This window comes from Poecilia reticulata, linkage group LG11, assembly GCF_000633615.1.
Source record: "Poecilia reticulata strain Guanapo linkage group LG11, Guppy_female_1.0+MT, whole genome shotgun sequence".
Classification (NCBI taxonomy): Eukaryota; Metazoa; Chordata; class Actinopteri; order Cyprinodontiformes; family Poeciliidae; genus Poecilia; species Poecilia reticulata.
The window spans coordinates 13,691,087-13,710,714 of record NC_024341.1 but is presented as its reverse complement, the minus strand read 5'-3'; the positions used below and the strand labels follow the sequence as shown (position 1 = coordinate 13,710,714).

Genomic DNA, 19,628 nt, shown 5'->3' with positions numbered 1-19,628 from the left:
GAAAGGGATCTTTGTTTAATCTCTATCCGACTTTTGCAAGAAATACTCCAACCAAAGCCTCCTGTATGTGTATCTTGTCCCTAGTGCATATTAGGAAATATCAACAAAAATAGGTCACCGTGCAAACAGTGCAAAATATATGTGAAGCCAACAAATCGGCACATTTTAGAAATGCTGAACTCTGCCACGTTGATCTGGGGAAATTATTAAGGTAAAGCTACAAACCTGTAACCAGCAAGGCGTATCTATTGAAGCAGTCAGTGAGTTCACACCCATAATTGTGTGAACTGATGAATGAGTAAACAAACGTATGGCTCATCAACTTAAATAGAACCAGAGACGCCGACGGTTGTGCCAGCATATTTGAGCAAAAACAGAAAGAGCCAATCACTGTTTAGATTCCTTTATAGAAAAAAAATAAAAGAACTCTTAAGGCGTACAGGAAGGTTGCGAGTTTCAACCTCAGCTGGAACCTTTGCATGCTGACGTTGCCACGTTGTGTCTCAGCACTGATCCTGTGATGGACTGGTACTTTATAAGCTCTGTCTCTCACCTGTTGATTCCCTCCACCCACCACATTGAAACGTTTGATACAGAAAACGAACGGACGGGTTTACAACTGGATACAACTGAATTTACTACATTAATAAGAATGCATTATGAAGGCCTGCTTGAACTGAAACAAACGTATGGACATCTCTGCTTATTCTGGCTGTACATGGTCAGCATTCCTCTCGTATCGGGGCCCATGTGACCTGTGACACAGTCCAGCCCGTCTGCTCTCCGTCACGTCTTTGTCACAAGTGCAGTCGGCAGCTCCCAGCTCCTAATTTGCTGTTTGGAGTTGGTGAGAGGTGGTCTGGTTTGTGTTCAAACCCCCGAGTGATAAGATCCAGGTCCTCTCCTCTTTGTGTCCTTGTTTTTTTCCATGTGAACCAACGCTCCTTTCTTTGAAACACAGAGATGACTGTTGGCAGACACACACCGACATACTTGTGCAGAGGTGCACTTTCAGATAAATTCAAATGCAGTTAAAACATTTTTAAAAAAAATGCAGACACCTACCTCAACGCAGAAGATTTACAGCTTGTCTGTAAGTCGACGGCCACAGTGTTGCTCACCATGTCACATTGGTGTGTGACAAACGATGTGTGTATTGTGGCGACGACCGTGTCTGATGTGGTCGATGAGAACTGAGCGTTAAGAAAGGACAAAAAAAAATGATCACATTCTATACCATGTGCCATAAATAAAGACAAAGCTTATTGTAAAATGAAAGAGCAGTTACTTATGCGTCTGTTTTAAGTTTATGAACAATTATGAAATGAAATCCAGTTTATATAGCTCTTTTCAGCCCTCCAAGGGTTCTCAGAGACTTTTTCCATTCACGTGCACATTCAGACACAGATAATGGCGACTTGATAGTCGCCACAGCTGCCCTGAGGCAGTCGGACAGAAGAGAGGCTCCCGTTTTGCTCTATCAGCCTTTTGGACCAACACCGGCATGCAAGGCGGGTGAAACGTCTTGCCCAAAGAGGACACAAACGACAGAGGAAGGCGGAGCAAGAATCTAACCACAATCACTCCTTTTAATAAAAACAGGGCGATTTTCACCAGTGCTCTTGTTTTTATCAAACTTAACTTTGTCCTTTTCATATATGACAACATATTAAATATAAATATTGTTTTGTTTGAGGAGAAATTACAGACAAAAAAAAACAAAACGTACTGTAATCTAGGAGCAACTAATGTGTCTCAAAAGGGGATCATAATGCATTTTTTGTTGTATCAAGTAAAATTTTAGTACTTCACAAGGCTAGAGTTATTTTGACTCTGAATAATTACATCTATGAGGTGCAATTTTAGAAGCTGCAAGTCCCAACATCAGAACATCTGAGGTCTGTCATGACTAACATCTTAGCCTCATGCAACAAGATAAATTTTAACCGTGTATTTTATTCACTGTTCACTTCTTACAGCCTTATTCCCAAAGGACAGACAGCACTTCTCAGCAAAGTAAGATGTGGACTTCACTGCTACTCTTGCAACCTTCACAACTTATTGATCTTGATCTGATGTACCCGTCTTCACTGACAGCTCATCGTCTATTCTGTGAGAACTCACGTCTCCCCACACAGCCATTCAGCAAAAAACTTCAGATTGAAACTCCAAAATATTGACCAAAAAAAAAAAAAAAAAACTTATTTCCATCAAGTGACATCAGGTGACTTGCCCGGAGCAACTATGTTCAGAGAGCATAATGCAGAAAACATAAGAGGTTAGACAGTTCACTGCTCCCAAGAAATGTTTTCTGCAGAAACGGCTACCTTCAACCCTCGTGTTTTCTCACTGGCTGATGAAGTAGTCTAGCCCTGGAAGGGGAAAATTTTTATTTAGGTTGGCCACACTTCCCTCACCTCAGAAACTCATGAAAGCTGTATTTTAAAGAGTTTTTTAATAGAAGAACGGTTATTCTTGTCACATTCGCTTTGCGCGTGGAAGACCAAAAATCTTATAACACAACCTTGTAAAAAAATATATATTTTTTTTCTTTTTCCACTATAGGAAGGCCGTTTCTGAGAAAACGTTCACCGTTAAAGCTGAGAAACACTCAATGAGGAATCCAGATTCTCAGACAGGGCTGCTTCTTAGTTCTGAAATGGAAGTTAAGTTAGAAGAATGAAGGTCATGACTGTGGGTCTGGAAAACGAAGAGCTCAGCAGGTCTGCTCGAATGTGCTTTCAAGCAAGTCCATTACTGTGGAGTTGCATAAATAGTTCTGCTTTTGCAACGGTATCAATGCTGCTCACACATTTTCACTTTTTCTTACATAAAAGTAAAATTTCAACGATAGATGAAGGAAAATAATGCATCGTTATCAGTTGTCTTTGCAAATAAAAATCTGAGAAGTGTGGCATGAATTCAGCCCTTAGGTGAAACAAAATAACAGGGCTGGGTGTATTGATCTAAGTAACAATGTTATAGATACCCAGGTGAGTACTAGTGTCAGATCTCATGTAGTTGTTTCTTTCCTATAAATTCAGCAAATTACTCAGATTTGCTCAGAGTGAATTAAAATGCAAAATATTAAGAGCTTACATTTTCAATTTGAAAGCAAGATCTCATATCTTTATACATTTTGTAAATGTTAATATGGCTGAAAATCCATCCATCCATTTTCTTACACCCTTGTCTCCTAATGGGGTCGGGAGGGTTGCTGGTGCCCATCTCCAGCTAGCGTACCGGGCGAGGGGCGGGGTCACCCTGTACAGGTTGCCAGTCTGTTGCAGGGCAACACAGAGACACACAGGACAAACAACTATGCATGCACACACTCACACCTAGGGGCAATTTAGAGAGGCCAATTAACCTGACAGTCATGTTTTTGGACTGTGGGAGAAAACTGGAGTACCCAGAGAAAACCCATGCATGCACAGGGAGAACATGCAAACTCCATGCAGAAAGACAGGGGCTGGGAATTGAACCCAGAACCTTCTTGCTGCAAGGCAACAGCTCTATCTACTGCGCCACTGTGCAGCCCATGGCTGAAAATAATAATGCGAAATACCATTACAGACTACAATTAAAGGTAAAAAGGCAATTATTTTATTTTATTTATTTTTTTACATTGTGTATCATTGTAGTTAGTAAATAAAAATATTTACTCATTGCCTAAATATTTCATGTGGCTACCATCGGCGGCAGTTATACAGTTTGGTTTAAGTTGGTGTAGATAAACTGATGTAAAATATTTTATGTTTATTATAAGTTGTGCAAAGGTTACCAGAGTGGAACCAATGTTTAATCTGTTGTTTCATTTAGGCACATATTTTTAGTTACACGCCACACTCTGTAGAGGGCAGCATGTTTTATTTTTCTTTGTTGATGGAGAGATTTGGTGAGGCACCGAGGCTCGTGTAGCTGGGTTACAAGAAGAAGCTACATGGAGTTTCGTTACTAACCCTTTCAGGTTGAAGCGGCCAATGAGGTAAGCATTTTTGTATTTTAGTTTTGTTTGTAAATAGAATGTTTATTTTAAGAATTTGTCGAGTTTGTTAGCCACGTGGTTTATGACATAATGAGTCTGTTTTTGTAAGTCAAGCCACTTTATTGTAAATGTTTTACCGTAGTAGCTGTCTATTCTTTATGTGAATGTCTTTCTTTCTGTAAAAATGTATTTTATATCTTTTGTACAGTTCTCACGGCATAGTTATTAAATGCCAGTAACTATTGAAGAACGCCTTGTGTCCGTTTTCTGCCTGGAGGGAGTTATATTTTATTTGTATTTTGTTATAATAATAATAATAATAATAATCAACTGACTGAAGTCAATTCATCAAATTATTCAATTATGACATTTAAAAAAAAAACTATGAACATAAACATAGAGAAATAAGTTTAGTTTTTTTTAAAGGCTCTAGATGTGACAAAACTGGTATAGATATATTTTTGAAGTACTTTCAGATTACATAAATATATGCCACAATTTTCTTACTTTTATTTGTTGGAATTTTTTAAAAAACGATATTGAATCTGTTCCCTTACATCCAGACTTACTTTTACATTCCGAAATCCTATAAAAAATATTAGAACGTGTGGTTGCAAGGTGTCAAAATGCTAAAAAAAAAATTTAAGTGACACATGACCACATGTGTCAATTTCTATTATTTTCTCAAGCCTTCAATTCAAATTCCTCCGCTCAGTTTGATTGCTACTTCCTTCTCTTCTGCCTTTCGTTATATCTCCGCTCCAATATTTCTCCAACATGCTGTCCCTCCTCTACGAGGTCCACTAAGAGGTAACACTCCCACTGTCTGCTTCGTCTCCAAACATGTCTTAAAATGACATAAACGACTCAACAGTTGCTCCAAAATAACAGCAGCTACCGAAGTACAGATTGTGAAAATATCAACCATTTAAGCAGGCCTCACACATCCAAGGCTGCCAGTGAATTTGTCATAGTAATGAGATGGAGAGATGCCCTGTACATATCACAGCTTGGGCTTTGATTTATGCCGCCGAATGAGGTGATGGCGTAATTTGTGCACGAGGGGAAAACACACACACAGCCATTTAGTGATGGGATCCAGCTCTGTTCGGTGGCACTCCCCCAGCCCATCTGGCTTCATTTACAATCCAGTTGGAGTCGCGCACGAACATTATACTTGGCTGTCTTCATTTTTATTGGTCAGCCTTGATTTATGACCATCAGAGTCCAAAATAATTGGCTGACACTGGATGTCTTTTATAAGTCGTGTTCAGGGGGCAGAGCTGTGGCAGCTAAGCTCCCTGGAAAAATCAGTGAAAACAGAAAGAATGCGTGACGCGTTCCCTTGAGAAGGAGTCTCCTCAGACGAGGTCCTGCTTGTGTATTTTTACAACAGGCGCCTTCCTTGCCTAGCTATGCGAGGCGGTGCCGAGCTCTTGTGTGCACAGCAACTGCTAGCCCGTGTAACCTGTAGATGAAACAATCTTTTTCTGGATTTGATTTGATTTTTTTTTTCTTTTTTTGCAGCTAGAAGAGTTGCAACAAAATCACCATCACTGCATTTCATAACTGGCATGAGAACTGGACAGTTTCTACCACCTACACCTGCACCAGGTTTTAGATAAAGAGAGTGATAAAAGTTAGGCACAGGAGCGGAATCCTACGGAAACATCACTCCATCAAAGCTTACTCTGTCAACCAGAAGTTAACTAAAGAGTTTGGAGAGCATCAGAGTTGGAGATAAAAAGAAAGAAATTCTTTCTCATCCTTGATGTCTGGCCTCAAAGTTTCAGAACTCTTCCTGGTCCAGCACCTGTTTCTATTTACATGCAAGGGTTTTTCTGATGTATTGCATTTACCTTGAAAAGTGCAAGCTATAAAACTTAAGGTTGTGAATTTGCTGACCATCAGCAGCATCCCATGTGAGGCTGAAAAGTTTCACCCCCTAAAATTGCAGACTCCTGCACTCTGGCTACCCCGGTCTGCCAGTCTAGAAATGCTTTCCAGTTGTGTATATCATTCAACAACAGCATCCAGGGTCATCAGAAACAGCAGAAATTTAAAAATCGTCTTCCCACAAGGAGCTGGAGTGGAGACGTTCTTTCTCAGTGATCTCATTTCCGATGATAGACGAGTTGAGTCCTCCCAAAATCATTTAGCCTTTTCCCATCATTTATGAAACACCATGACGGTTGACGAGATTTTCAAAGTATTGTTTTTATTGCCAAACTGTGTAACAGCTGAACTTCATTCTCACTAAAAACTCTGCAGGAGAAGCCTTTCTTTCCCTGCATGAGATTGTTTTTTCAGGATTAATTTGTGGTTAAGCTAAACCTCTGTACCTCAGTCACTCCAAATGTCTCTTAAATCCTATAATTGAGAATTTTTTTTATTGAAGAGCTTTTGTTTATCCTATGAAACAAGGAAGATTAATTAAGCCTGGGTGTATTTTGAAGATACATAGACTACTGAAAGTGATACTGAACTAAAAAAACATAAAAATACAGAACAAGCTTTTCTATCAACACACACAAACACACCCTTGCTAGATTTTAGAGTTAGCAGTAAGGGAGTGCACAAGTGTAACCCTGTAGAAGTAGGTCAACCAAAAGGTGAACCATTACTGACACTGCTCACCAACGAGACAGACATTTTTCTGCTTTGATGATGTGAAAATCAAAATATAAATACAACCTTTCGGCTTGAACCCCCAAACATCTTATATGGAGTGATGGTCTCAAAACCATCAAAAACTGGTCTTGGGACCAAGACCGATCTCGAGTACTACAACACTGGTGGCAGCAGCATCACATTTTCTGTTGCAGAAACTTGGTGACTTCTCTACATGGAGGGAAAGATGACAGAGCTGAAACGATTCATTAGGATAACCTCATCCAGACCTGTTTGGATCTCAGACTAAGACAACGATTCATCTTTCAGCACATCACAGCCAAGATTACAAATGAATGGCTGCAGAATCAATGAATGTCCCTGAGTCATCTTATTTTGGCCAGGATTGTGCACAAACAATGAGTTTGATTTTGGTATCACGCCACACAGAAATTAAACATAAATATGCAAATTTTAGAGGAAAATAAAGAGAACGGGATAAAAATGTATGTGTACGCACAGCCATACACATTATTGTTTTTATGGGAAAAGGGGGGGAAAGGCAGGTTATTTTGTGCAAATATGCTTATTTTGTTTCCAGAAGACTAGCTGACTACCAATGCCGTAAGTTGTTCATCTGAGAGGTGGCCTGAGGGAAGAAACTGTCTCTGTGTTTCTGCAAAGAAGCTCTCTGCAGCGCCGACCCGAAGGTAAAAGTTTAAACAGTTTGTGTGCAGGATGTCTTAGATCTGCAGAGATATTAGCTGTCCTTTTCCTGACCTTCGACCTGTACAATCCCTGGATGAATGGAAAGGTCAGTCCTGATTATTCTTTCTGCAGACTTCTTTTTTTTTGCAGCAGCAGCACCTGTCCTGTTCATCACGCAGTGATGAATGTGCACAAGACAGACTGAATAATTACCGTTTGAAGTTGACCAGTAGCTGCTGTGGAAGGTTCAAGAAACCACAGTCTCTGCTTGCCCTTCTTCAACAACAGCATCTATGTATGAAGACATTGTTTCTAGGTTTCTCGGAAACGGTTTCTGAGAAACGGTGATTCTTGGTGTGAGAGATTTTATAAAGAGGTCTTCTTTATAGTAATCCCCAAAGACCATTTTAAATGGCTGCCTACCAATTCTGTGCCTCCAACAGACCAGGAGAGCATATTCAGAGAAAATTGCAGCTTCAACAAAAAAAAAATTAGCCTTGGGTATGAATACTTTAGAGTAAATCTGTAACTTAATATGGAAAAAGCTGCGAATACTTTCTTGCAGTACTTTAGGAAACTGTTGTTACTAAACTGAAATAGACCTCTGTGTCACATGGGAAGACGAAGACATTGATTACCAATTAAAGATTTCCTAATTTAAGGGATTTTATTGAAGTTTTTAATGGTAATTGTGACCTCAGTAATTTTCTCAGAGACATCCTGTTTTACTGCAATATTTTTCTCCAGCAAATAAATACACTTATATTTACAGAAGAGGATTAGGGCCACTGGAAAAAACAAAACAGTTCTGACTTGAATCTCAAAATTCTGAGTTTAAAGTCAAACTGTTTTTTTTCCAGTTCCCCTAATCCTCTTCCATATATATTAAAGGTTAATTGCTTTCTACATTTTTGGGATGCAAGTCTGGTGAGATTAGGTCACTAGTTTAAAAGATGAATGTATTATTTTTTTATTGTTATTCCTTACTGGGGAGTATATCGTCCCCTACTAAATAAATGCACTCAAATTTGTTGGTTGGACGTTTCTCTGCTTTTCACTGTGGGGATTAATGTCACCGCAGTGGTCTTTAAAAGTGGTGCCAAAATTATAGGAGGTACCAAAAGAGAATTTAACTTACCAAGGTAGTGCAAAGACAAAATCCCTTAGATGAGAGTTTTATAAACAAAGCACAAACCTGACGCTCGAATAACAAGAAAAGCAAAACGAGCGCGCTAAAACACGAAAAACAAGAACTCAAGAAATCAAAAGTGAGACAGCTTTCCCGAGCGGCTGCTGATTTCTCCCTTCCTTTCTGTCTCTTTTTCTGCCTCCGTCTTTTATTAGCTTTTGGAAGACTGCCTGAAAATGTGCCTTTCGCAGATGTTTGGACAGAAGGTGTTTGCATGCTGTTCGTTTATACACTGCCATACGGGACACAGTATGACCACCACAATAACCAGTAAGTAACACTCTCCATGTGCACAATGCCTCGCCAACTTCTACCTTCTGTTTTTTTGCGGCACAAGCGTACCCCATGGATTGAGAAGTACCTTGATGCTTCCAGCGTGCCCGAGCACCACTGTTATTAACACCTCGACGGCAAACGAATTAGTGTTAGCAGTTTGTTTTTCAGGAGGAAAATAAGCCATTCTCATTCAGCTTGTGAATGCGTGCCCTGGTGCGAATTTAAATGCGAGTGCATGTCGCAGTCAGCCTGTCAGAAATCCCACTCATGCAAACTTCTTTATAACATGCTACTTCACTCTGCTGCTGAAAGCTACTGTTGGCCATCTGTCACTACCTGTGAAGGTGAACAGACTGTGAACCTGAACCAGTTCCAAGTTTCTCACACTACCACTCCCACCGCATATTGCAGGGGTACAACAGCATGAGCTTTCCACAACATATTCATCTGTGTCAGCACTTTTTTTTTTTTAAACAACATCCAGACACAATCTTGTCGAGCGCAGTTCTAAATAAAAGTCAAACATCTCATGTTTTCTGAGAATATTGGTGATTAACGATCAAAAGTGCACAGGGTTTGGTAATGAACATGCAGCGTGTCTGCAACATCTCCAGGTTATGGGACCATTTTTCACTCTTTATTTAAATCATGTCCACTGTAACATATGAAGAGAATCGCTCAGTTCATTAGTGCAGCTCACTAGTACAGTGGAGCTGACAAAACTCCATATGCTGTTCATTTTTTAACTTTGAGCCATATTGTCCTGCTTGAAATATGGTTAGTTAACAGTGATAAGAAAAAGAGAATTGCTTTTGTTCGGAAATATGCTCCTGCATCATCTGGATGTTTTCTGCAAAGATCCTGAATTAATTTTATTGGGATCTTATGACAGACAAAGACAAATTAGTACATAACTGTTAAGAAAATGATGCATCATTTAGAAAAATCCAAGCATGAAAATAACATTTGAGTTAGCATTTTGCAAAACCATTTTTTGCTTCGACAGCTGAAAGTCTTCTGTTGTTTGTCTACAGATTTACACATGTGAAGACTTAATTTCTTGACCCTTCTTTGTAAAATAGTTCAATCTCATCCAGTTTGGAAGGAAGATGTTTGAGAAGATTTTTTTTTTTTTGCACACCTTTCGTTGTAGTGGAACAACCTGTGTCACTGTATCCTCCAGCTGTGCTTTTCTATGACCGTGTCCTGCTGGAATTTGAAATGCAGTGACAGCCTCACGCCTTATTCAGCCTTAAGAAAAATGATAAAGGATTGTTCTGTATTTAGTTACAACCATCTCAGCATTATTGCTCACCACGTTCTTACTCCTTTCAAAAATCACACAGTATAATGCTACCATGGTGCGATCAGTTTGATGTCCTGTTTAGTGTTCTGCCTAATGTAGTAATTTATTATTTGGCCAAAAAGTTTAATCTAGGTCATGGTGCTTTTTTCCCCCCCGCATAATAATAACAAATTAGAAAATAGATTTCTTAATTCCTTCCTAATACCATGGACTCTTTTCTGATGATTGCTCTGTATGTCAGCTCAAGTGGATGGCCATATGTTCCCCCATTATACAAAGAATGATTCAAAACGTCATTTTTTTATTCTTTTCTGCAAACCTTCTCTAAATTTTAACCTACCTGCGTTGCTACCACTGGCTCAACGTTGAACAGTTGAAATATCTTTAATTTGTGAAGCTTAAAGCTCTATTATAGGAGCCGTCGAAAAATTAATAATTCAGACCAATAAAATCTGGCATGATTTTAGTAGGTATTCGTGCTCTGATTTGTGGTGATGACATAAAATTTTAACTATTAAAACCATGACTTTATTGTCCTGCTTCAGTGCATGCAGATATTTTATTACCTGGATTCTAACTAAACCATTAAATCTTTATTTGAATCTTCATTATGAGGGATTAGGGTAATTGCCCGACACCAGAAAAGTGGTCCCACTTTTACCTTTACTGCTCAGAGGAAGAAAGAATTTAATATGATCAAACTCTTAATAAAAAGCTAGTAAAATCACTTTCTCCAAGCAGATGGTAAGGGATTATATCTAAACAGCAGCAGTAATAGTTTTTGCAGATCTGGTCAGCAGAGAATTAAAAATATATGTGATATTTTAGAGTATTGTTAAATTCCTATAATTTTTCTATATTCAAAGACAACTGCACATTTGGGCCAGTTGAATCTTCTGAAGTATCTAAGAATCTGATCCCTTATGAAACCAGACTAACTGTGCAAATGTATTTGGCCCTTTACAGATTTCTCCCATTTATGTTTTTTTTTTTTTTAAATCAGGCTTAAATGTTTCAGTTCAGCAATTATCACACAATTATAATATTAAATGTCTTAACTTTCTAAACCAACCCGGTCTTGTGCTAAAGATCCTGACTCCAACGTTAAATCATGAATTAATCACAACATAAATTTTTTTCGGTGTGGCCTTCAATTTCTAAACAGTTTCAGGAACAGTTTCAAAACGCAGCACATCACGAGCCAATCTAAAGAAATTCAAGAACACATTGGTCCCTGACATTGATCAGTCTGGAAAGGATTACAAAGCCACTTCTAATGGACTCTAAAGAGCTCCAGAGAGCCATCACCCACAAATGGAGAAAACATCAAACATCGCCGAACTTTCCCAGAAGAGGCCGGCCTGACCAAGAACTATTCCTCAGCTCCTGATTCAAATAGAATCTGAGTTATTCCACTCTCTGTAGGTGTCAGGTGTCGCAAATTACATACATTAAAAAGACCAGAACTGAAAATGCCGACGAGATTAACTAATAATCATCATGAGCTCAAAATCAGTTTGACATTCATGCCAACAATGACCATGTGTAAATCCTCTGCTTTCAGCTCTTTGAGTGAGATTTCACTGTGGTAATTTCCCCCCAACCAACACATTTTCCATTGTTTGCCCGCCTTTGTCTGTTTTTCAGTAGGAGCAGATGAAAATCTACTGCTTTGGGTCCTACTGGTTATTTGTTTACCCCAAACACATTGGCATGCAAATGTCTCTCTTTGCCCCCCACTCCTCCAAAATAAGAAAAAAAAACTGTTATTAAAATTCAGGTAATGTATTCTGGTTTCTGAATTCTATTTGAGAAACGTTATTAATTTCATATATCAAGTTCGGAGCGGCCATCTGTTCGCTGCGCACCGCTGCACCTCCCTCCATCTGCCCCTGAGTTCCCCGCGCGCCGTTCGGCTGCCACCCGCTTTTATGCTCGCCGGCTTTTTGATTTGTCACTCATCACTAGCTAGGCCGGTCTGAACGTCCAATGGCAGAGGGGTGCAGCGGGAACCTGGTGGCGCATCACCTGCTCAGGTCACTTGGGACGCGTTCTTCGAGTCCAAGCAATTGCCACCGACTCTTGAAGATACAGAATCTTCCATTTAAGATTCTCTCCTGAAATCTTTTTTTATTTCATTACTACTTTCCTCTTCTTCTTTGTTTAACTCTGTTTCCCCTCCCCTCTCCTCCTCCCCCAGCGTTCACCACCCCTCTCCTTCCTTTCACTTCTTTCCATAAGTGGAAGAAGCAGATTGTGCAGTCGGCACAGTGCGATGTGTCCCTGCCACAGTTAATTTAGCATCTGTGCCTTCATGAATATGAATACATTTACACGTCCAGGATATAATTAGGTGCTGGAGTGTGGAGAGGGTTCATGACACTCCAGGTGGGGAGAGGCGCAGACACACAGTGAGAGAGGGAGAGAAAAAGAAATAAAAGTGGAAAAGAGGAGCAGGTAGGGCTAAAACAATTTCCCAAGCTGTGTGACCTCTGTCGCCCCACTAAGCACTCACATCAATCATACGAAAACGGCTGGAGCTGCATGGCTGAAGGGGTTTACATACCTGGCAAAGAGTTTCAGGAGCTGTACGGCTGCTTACGCTCATAACAAACCATGACATCATGATGCTGATGAATGGCTGCGTCGATCTCATGCCATGACATACTTCTTACCATATACGCGTCTTTGTGCTAAATAAACAGGTCTTTGCTGGAGCTGTTTAAAATATCTTTAAAAATAAATATAAAATGTAGATCCACGTCAAAGAATCCACCCCGACTCAGCATGATGGCGGCGCCACCATGCGAAAAGTTTGAATGTCTCATTTTCTCTCATCCAGTTATTCTTTCTTTTCATCTGTTGTCAAAAAGCCAACACTGTTCGCATCTGAAGAGCTCATGAGTTTTGCAACTTATAGATCTAAGAAGGACTTGAAGGAGATTGTCTTATGTCTCATTGCCCTCCCAAAACCACCACTTCCACCCTTCCCTCGTTTCATTCAGTTACACCGGCAGAAAGACAGACCCTCAGCATGTTGTGGTCAACACCATTTCTGACCGTATCTATCTGGTTTTAAAGTTTGAGTCTTACATTGAACGCTCTCAGCATTTTTTTTTTGTTTTAGCCTGGTAGCTTTTAGTCTGTGTCACAACGTGTTATTTTGGTATCTCTGAGATACCAAAGATGTTTTAAGGACAAGCATAACCATTAATTAATGTTAATTGGAACTTTTACACAAGAAACATACTACTCACACCTAACATTTTTCTTTTATAAAAGTCAGGATCTGGGTATTTGGTGGCTGAGTTAGTGGAACAGGCAAACCATGTTCTGTTCAAACTGTTAGGCAACAGGGTTTTTTTTTTTTCAAGAAAATCTGAGACCTCAGTAATGGATCTCATTGCAGAAAGCTTAAAATGAAAGTGAGCATAAGACAGTGCCATCAGGATCGTGAAGATGGAATGATACGCCTGTTTTCTGAGGCCGACACGGTGCAGAAAATGCAGAGGCTGAATGCGTAACTTCTGGCTTCACAGGGCAGTGATCAAAGGAAAACAGGAACCTTATAGGTAATCGCCTATCAGGTTGACGACAAGCATTTTTGCAGGGTCAGGATGAGGGCCTGTCCTCAGGCAACAGATTACAGGAGGTTTAGACATCAAGGAGCTTGGAGGAGAGCAGCGACATAAGAAAGTCTGTTACGCTTTGAGTATTAAACCTGTGATGTCAGCACACCACCCTCACCCTGTTGTGCCTTGAGATGCACTTGCTCTTTCAAAGTCCCCTCTGGTATTTTTTGTTTCAAAAGAGAAGATACTTCCAACTGGAACAGGAGTAAAAGACCTGCATTATTTCTAAACAAACACAGTGATGGATTTACTTTAACCAGTGTTGAAAGTTTTACCCTTTTTACAACTACTTTAGTTTCCCAACATAAATTAGGTCTGAATCGTATTTCCTACTTTACCTACCAGATTAAAGTCTGCTTATCTTTAACAGTGAAAATACTTGGATTTTGGCATTTGTTAGGATATGGAAGAGGTGGTGAAATCACCTGAATCATCCATTATCCTCTGGAGATTTTATCAAAAGTTGTTTACCGTTTCCATAAAGCACATATACATTCAGTCCAAGGATTCTCCCAGCCCCACCTTTATCCTGTAGCTCCTAAATCCCATATTATTTGAATTACTTGACTTGTTTAAGACACCAGCACCTCATTGTGTACGGCTGATTCTATACATAAACAGATATGGTCATAATTTATATTTCTTTTATGTATTTATGTATCTTACAGAGCAAGACCACATTTTGTTGTTACAATAAATGGCAGTATATTTTTAGCAAATAAATGCAAAGCAATTTTCCCAATTTTCAAGGTTGTTATCTCAATATGAAAACATAGTTTGTGTGTCAATAAAATATTTCAACCAAGAAATAATTGATTTCGGGGTGAAAAGTTTTGCCCCTTCATCTTTCACCTGCAGCTAGTAAACAACTGAGCTGCACAATCCTCCAGTTTGCAAAACACAGGCTGAGACCTGAGGATGAGGGGGAAGGGCAAAATGGGACACACTCACTAAGTGACCATAAGAGACCATGGTCATGTGGTGACACCATGTCAACAGCATTCAAATTTGAATTCAATACTTTATTGATCCCCAATGGGAACTTAAAGGAGGTCATAATATTCAGTAGGAGACAGACATAATTGCTGCACTTTATTAAAACCTATTCATATGAAATGAGCGAGTGAATTAGATGACATGGCGAGGAGTGGTACTTTTAAGATTGTGTAAGGAGATCTTTTCTATTCTTTTTACCAATCAGTAGTTGTCGCCATAGCAATCCTCAGATTGACGTTGAATGTAAAAGTAAATGCGTTATTATTCCATTTAGTACTTCTCGTGTTTTCGTTGCGTGTGCTTTCACGAGGATCTATAGGGTAAATTGTTCTCTATCTGTTTGGTTTCTCCCAGTAAAGCAGAATTAGACAGCCTCACTTGGCACACATGTCCACAAGTCATTCACACTGCATAATGGTTTATTTGCCAAAGCGCTGTGCTATTTAGACACCAGGGAAGCACAGTCTCCAAAATGTTTAATGCTGTGTAGTTTAGCCATATGCCACTGTTTTACAGCGAGCGTTGCCTGTGTCATTACACCCTGGTGCATTGGGCGCTTTCCATAATGAGTTCCATAACGAGAAGTTGCTGCAAATGAGCAGCCAAACATCTTTAGGGATGTTTGTCTAACAAAGGTGTTACTCTTATGTAAATAAGATAGGAAGATGTTACGATGATGAGATAGGTGACCAGAGGTTTTTGCGCGGAGACGTGTTCTTTTCCTGTTGTGTTTTTGGCTAGGAATGTAAGTTAACTTTTGCGTTCACCCACTCACTCTGTTTTTCATCCTGACTGACAAGATGGCTTCAAGGATTCTTTTCATCTATAAAACAGCCCATTTTCCCCAGGATCACAGAATTTTGACCTTGGAAACAAAAGCAAGATTGTGTTCTGGTTAAAAGTTTGTGACAGAACTAAAAGCTCACCACTCTTTACAAAATACTCCCCAAGGACAGAAAGCAGGGTGAAGTTATGCTGGAACACTCCCAGCTACCCAAACGGGGGGAAGGGTGGGGGGGGGGAATCAAATTCAAAATGTCAGGTTTTTGCTTATAAAACAAATCAAGCCTAATCTAATAAACGTGTTATCGGGAAAGAAGGGTGAGAAGCAATTTCAATTTACCAAGAACAACATTTGTTTCACTCTATAGATGTTAGTATCTATCTCAATTATAACATTTTATCAAGGTCTACACAGGGCTTTTAAGTGAAGTATTGTAAATTATTTGTTTAGATTTCATTTTAAGAGTTTAGAAGTAAAAGAAACACCTACCAAGGCTTAGTCTTCAGAAGGCAGGATGTTTTTGTTCTCATCAAAAAGGGCAACAGAGGTAAGTTTACTCTTAAGGCACCATTTGTATAACACAATACAAATAAAATAAAAGTGCTGAATCAAAGAAACACGTGATAAAAATCTAAATCCAACTTTAGAGACTTATTTCATATTTATATTTAAATTTTAAACAGTTTATTATTCAGATTCTTTAATCGAAAGCTGCTGTAAGCAGAAACCTATAAAGGCCTGATGTAAAGAAGCCAATAACTTCTTAATAATGTTTGTCTTTCCCAGCTTGGTAAAGTTGTAGTTGCTCCAAAAGCACCAAGATGACCTCTAAAAGTTACTCCTTTGTCCTGAGAGGATGTGATGTGCCAAACGCCCAGCCTGTGTGCCCTGCGAGTGAGCACCAGCCTGGCGGTGATGCCAGTCTGGAGCTGGCTGGGAATTCTGCGAGCCATCTGGGAAAGCTCCAGGAAGATCCTGGGAGTGCCCGGTGCTCATCGGAGGAGTTGGGACCTGTGATTGCATCATGATGGCGCAAGCATCAGCAAGTGCAGTACGCATGAATGCATCGCCCTCAGAATACTTTATAAACTCAAGCACATTCTTTTCAGAACCCAGAGATGCGTAAAAGTACAGCTTTGACAAAATGACTTGAACTTGGTCAAAAAAATACACCTCAGAAAGAACGTCACACTCCTGCCACGCTTCGGACTCCCAGAGATAACTCTTTGCGTTTACTTTGCAGCTTTCTCCTCAAGAAAAAACCACCCCTTCGCAGGTTTAGCACAGAAAAGTAACTCAAATGATAAAAGGGAATTATTAAAGCTCTTTTCTCTTAATGGTCAATTCAAACAATGCTTTTCACCATGCTGCTTTGAAGTCTTTGAAATTTTAACGATGACCTTGATTCTGATTCTGATCAAATGTTTCAGCAGCATGCAGAGGGCACATCAATTTTTCTTGCTGAGCGTTAAAGGCCCTCTGCCTGGGTTCAGGCCAAACGTTTGGTCTCTCCAAGGACACTCTGGCTTGGTAAATGCAGTAATTAATTACTCAGCGAAGACATAAATATTTTTTAGAAGTCGGACTGGTTGCCTAAGGAGCTGCAGCTGTCTTGAGTTCACTTCACTTGTGCTTCAGACCAGCGTCGAGTACTTCGAAAAACACACTTGTCTCCAATAAATGCATCAGCTGTTTGTTTTTGTTTTTTAAGTCTCAAATCTTCTCCGTCATCCTCACAGCCCCCTCTCTGGGTATGTGATACAGATCAGACAAGAAGATGCACAGCGACCCCACCCCGCGTCTCTCCCCTCCCCGATCTTTCTTTAATGCAGTCAGTAATCGTAATGGTGTGATCAGTGCAGCCCCCCGTGAAATGGCTGTGCAGCTGTGACAGCCTTATTTGACTAGTGGAAGAGCAGGAATATGTGAAATGCTACGGAGACCTCATTGGAAACAGATTATGCAGAAATGTATATATGTATGTGCGGATGAGTGCATGCCGAATAGAGGGAGGAGTGATGGAGTAAATGTCTGCATGCTTGAAAAGCTTAAGAGTTCATTTTACAAATGTGTAAAGGAATAGACAAATCTCTGGTTTACAGCGTAACAGATGGGAGGTTTGATGGAATGATGGGAGAGAGGCGGCAATAAGGACAGAAATGTACCGGAGAACACGAGGGGTTGGATGGGGGGCTGCGCGGGGAGGTCCTATCGCAAAGTGGCATCCAGGCGTCTCCGAGGAAAAAGATTAATGGCATGTGCTTCGACGTTGTGTGGCACTTTGCCGAGTGGTCGCCTATAAAGAACACCTCACACATCTGGCACTGCTGTGGGTCACAAATATCTTCTGTTTCACTCCCTTTGAGGAACAGAGCCCCTGAATGGTGCCGTGTGTCTAAGGCGGCTTCAGAAAACATTTAAATAACCGAAAAGAAATCAGTCATAATCATAATCATAACTGTCTAGTGGTTACTGAAAGAAAGCCACAAAAAAAAACAGTTTAAACAATGTATATCATATTGCATGGTGACGGTGTGGGAATACTTTTTTTCATCAAAGACAGGAAATCTGGTGAGAATTGATAAAAAAAAAAAAGACACGGGTCAGGGCAATGACAGTAAACAGACTGTTAGAGATGTAATAAAAGGGTTTAGATCAAAGCATATTAATGTACTGTAAGTTCACGCAGTCAAAGTCCAGATTGTGCATGTGCAGCGTGACTTGAAAACTTTATTTCATTGAAATGAGGTTCAACTTTGCAAAGAGGAATGGGACGAGCAGACACAAACGTTGTGGTATTAAAATACCCTAAGCTTGGAACTGCGACTGCAGTGAAATACGGTTCTGAAGACTTCTGAGAACAAACATGATGTCACACTTTCCACAGTTTTATTTCTTAAAATAAAACTTCCACCTCAAAATACATAATTCTTAGTGTTTGTTTTTCATTTATCGTTAATATAAGCTGTTTGGGTCTGTGGGAGCCGTTTTCACTTTTTATTATAGCAAATAACAAATAGATGCAATTACTTTTTCAAACGGAGACTCATTGGGGTCATTTTCTGGGAAGAATATAATTCAGAGAAGAAAACGATGACCACACACAAACACACGCAAACACACACACACACACACACGCACGCACGCACACACACACACACACACACACACACTATACATTTACATTACATCAGGATTATAGGATCTAGAGCTGACGTACTAATGCTTCTGAGATTTTCATAATGTTTACAAGATGAACATCCATAAGGCATCTTTAAAAAAGAAGATGCACTCAGACATAGTGCTTGGGACGTTTCCAGTAAAAAAAAAAATGCTTATCTTAATGTTTTGTCTCCCAAAGATTTTGTGTAAAATGCTTTTACTTTGTTTCATCTGAATGAACTTGCATTAAACCATTAGAGTTTTACATCTAATTTGCATCGGCGAAATGTTTTTGGTCGAATCCATTCTGAAAGTGTTTTCTGAAACTGTGATAAACATCATAAATAAACAAAAAGCCTGCTTGAAAATGCCAATTAGTCAAACATTTATGCTAATGTAAAAAATAAATTCATAAAAACGTATCATTGAAATATTAGACTTTTGGAAAAAAGGTTTCAACTGAAGGTTCAGTGAAACTTTATTAGTGTGTGATTAATGTTGAAGTTAAAAATCACACTTACTTTATATCCATCCATCCATCCATCCAGTTACACAAGATACAAACTGGAGTTATCTTTGCAGATGAGAGTCATTTGACAGTTACTATACCTTTGTATAGTAAGGTATATAAAGGTATAGTATACAAAGTATACTATACAACACACCATTAGTGCTACATGGTGTGTTGTAGGCATGTAGCACTAAGAGGAGACCATAGAGAAGACCCAGTGAAGGATCTCATTGGGAAGACGAAGGCAGGTTTCTTTCCAGAGGCAGCAAAACATCAGACCATAAAATATCACTACTAGGTTTTATACCAGTGTGAAGTAAATCACTTTTCTACATTGCTAAAGTTTGTCTTCTTAAAAATCAAAGATGGTACCACAAATGGGACATAGTTTGAATTTTACCTCTTAATAGAAACAGATTTCAGCAAAATCTTAACTGTCCCTTTAAAGAGAGTGTTTTTTTTTTTG

The 19,628-nt window shown here is 39.5% G+C and overlaps 1 long non-coding RNA gene across 1 annotated transcript in view; it reads right to left on the bottom strand.

The window, feature by feature from the left end:
• Nucleotides 1-373: 373 nt before the first annotated feature.
• LOC108166731 (uncharacterized) overlaps nt 374-19,628 on the bottom strand; it is a 54,933-nt gene continuing 35,678 nt past the window's right edge. Inside the window, exons 2-3 of the long non-coding RNA XR_001777100.1 lie at nt 1,066-1,193; nt 374-948 (exon numbers count right to left, since the gene is read on the bottom strand). This is a non-coding gene — a long non-coding RNA (uncharacterized LOC108166731). The remainder of the gene's footprint in view (nt 949-1,065; nt 1,194-19,628) is intronic.